This window comes from Tupaia chinensis, unplaced genomic scaffold (assembly GCF_000334495.1).
Source record: "Tupaia chinensis unplaced genomic scaffold, TupChi_1.0 Scaffold000678_1, whole genome shotgun sequence".
Classification (NCBI taxonomy): domain Eukaryota; kingdom Metazoa; phylum Chordata; class Mammalia; order Scandentia; family Tupaiidae; genus Tupaia; species Tupaia belangeri.
Window position 1 is genome coordinate 1,654,377 of NW_006160202.1, and position 2,711 is coordinate 1,657,087.

Genomic DNA, 2,711 nt, shown 5'->3' on the forward strand with positions numbered 1-2,711 from the left:
TAAAAAGTGGAGCTCTGTGGTGCTGAGGCCACTGGTGAGGCCAAGAAGCCGGCAAGTCCTGCACTCTATGGCACCTGCAGAACCCTGCCTTCAGCCACTGCGGGAGTACCTCATCGGCATCCAGGGCCCCGACTATGTCCTTGTCGCCTCTGTCTGGGTGGCCGCCACAATATTGTCCAGATGAAGGACGATCATGACAAGATGTTTAAGATGAATGAAAAAATCTTACTCCTATGTGTGGAAGCAGCTGGGGACACTACAGTTTACAGAATATATTCAGAAAAAGCGTACAACCTTGTAAGATGCGAAATGGATATGAGTTGTCTCCAACAGCAGTGGCTAATTTCACACGCTGAAACTGGCATCTTCGGAGGAGGACCCTGTATGCTGTGAACCTCCTCCTGCTGGCTACGGGAGCACCAGGGGCCAGCGCTCTACCACGTGGACTAGCGGGCAGCCTTGGCCAACGCTCCTTTTGCAGCCCATGGCTGCGGGCTCAGCACCCTGGACAGATACGACTCACCAACTGTCTCATGTGAGAGGGCCATGGAGCTTCTCGGGAAGGGTCTGGAGGAGCTCCAGAAACACTTCATTCCGAATCTGCCAACCTTCAGCGTTCCAGTAGTTGACAAAAACGGCATCCATGACCTGGACAGCATTTCCTTCCCCATGAAGGGCTCCTCACGTCATGCCCACCCTCGCACTTACCAGAGAAGTTCTTCTGATGGGCTGCTTTAATTTTTCCTACTCTTTTGTTGTGCATTCTTGATAAATAGTTAATTCAGAATAAAGTCAATTATGGATAAATTGAAAAAGAAAGAAATAGTCCTTGTCTCTTTTCCCTGAGCTATTTTGTTGAAATGAAAACATTTATAAAGTACTATTATTTTCTTTGAACCTTTTTAGTTTTTGGAGAGGTGTTTGCTATAGGGCGCGTGCGCTCGCCAGACAGACAGAGATCAACTACATGGGAGTCCAGCGACATAGCCATTATGCTAACTGCTGGCCCCTGGACCTTTTTTTCTGATAATTTTTAAGCTATTTAGAAGGTTTAAAATTAATTTAATTTATTATAATAATATTTTTTTAAGAATAAATTTATTTATTTGAATTTGACCAGAAAAGGACAGAGAGAGAGAGAGAGAGAGAGAGACGAGAGAGAAAGAGAGAAAGCAAGCCACTAGGCCCGGAACTTGAACCATGGGCGGCCATGTGGAAGCGTCCAGCACCTTAACCACCACGCCACTTGCTGGCCCCAAGTTTTCACCCTCTTAATATTAACACTATAGCAAACAAATTTCAATACATGAATTTCTGGAGAACACAGAAAATGAGCTTAAAAAACTTCAACTTCATAATAGGGGATGGTACGGTTAACCATGTAGGACTTCAGCACCTTAACCACCACGCCACCTGTCGGCCCCTCTATCTAGAAGTTTTAATAACAGGTGTGGTGGCCATGCACTTGATTAGATACTAGCTAAAAGGCTTCAGTTGGACTTCGTTGCTCAAAGCCTTTCTCAGTTTTTTCTGTTGCCAGTTGGTATTAGAAAGTAGTTGCATGTTCCATTGTTTCTAGTCTCTACATTTCTTTCTTTTCTTTTCTTTTCTTTTTTTTTTAAGAATTATTTTATTTATCTATTTAAATTTGACCAAAGAGGGATAGTGCGAAAGCGGGAAAGTGAGAAAGCAAGCCACCAGGTCTGGGACTCAAACTGCAGCAGCCATGTGGGAGTCCAGCACCCTTAACTACCATACCTTCTGCTGGCCCCACAAGTCTCTACATTTCTAAACTAGTTTCTTTTTCTTTTGTTTCTGCCTGCAAGTCATCTGGTTCTGAGCACATGTTTTTCTTTTAACATCTTACAGAATACAACCAATAGCCGCCAACACACACTGCTGACATGTTTCCTAAACTCTGCGCCAGGTTCGGTAGGTATTATTGCTTACCAAGTAACAGTTTATACCAACGATTTGAACTCAGGCGAATACATATCATCAAACTTCCTATGCACAGACCATTTCTATTTTTGTTTATTTATTTATTTAGGAGAGATTTTTGCTATAGGGTGCATGTGCCTCTCAGAGAGACAGAAAGAAAATGAGAAATCACCACCCAGGGAGAATGGCCACGCTGCAGTCCCTTCTTCTCCATTCTCTTCTTGGGATTTTGGGCACACACACACACACCCGCATCTCACTCGAGTTTCAAGCCACTAGGTCAGGGACTCATACTGTAGTAGGCCATGTGGGAGTCTACACCTTAACCACTATGCCACCTGCTGGCCCTCTGCACTGACTACTTCTACATAGTTTAGGTTTTGTGTATGCAGTAAATGGTTAACTCAGCAGGCAAGAGTTGCTCAAACTCTGCAAAGTCAAAGAAAGGACAGGCCATTGGCCAGATTCTGGGAGATAACCTCTAAGCCTTTGGAATATCCTGCCTGATAAGAGTCCTTGTCCACCTGGGGATCTTGAGCCATGTTATCCTGACAGATGAGGACGTTAACACCATTTACTAAACACCAATTATAGTGTCAGAATAGACTAGATAAAATGGCAATATTAAGCCCCAAACATCAGAAGCTATAATATTACAAGTATTTTTCTTACTCATACTTCACTCAAGATTAGTTGAAGCTTTGAACTTGGCATCTGAGTTCCACTAGAACCCAGACTGACAGAGCAGCTAACTATCTGGAATGTGATTG

At 43.6% G+C, this 2,711-nt stretch overlaps 1 pseudogene; it reads left to right on the top strand.

The window, feature by feature from the left end:
* The first annotated feature begins 67 nt into the window (after positions 1-67).
* LOC102484129 (proteasome subunit beta type-2 pseudogene) lies at positions 68-738 on the top strand (annotated as a pseudogene).
* The last annotated feature ends 1,973 nt before the right edge of the window (positions 739-2,711 follow it).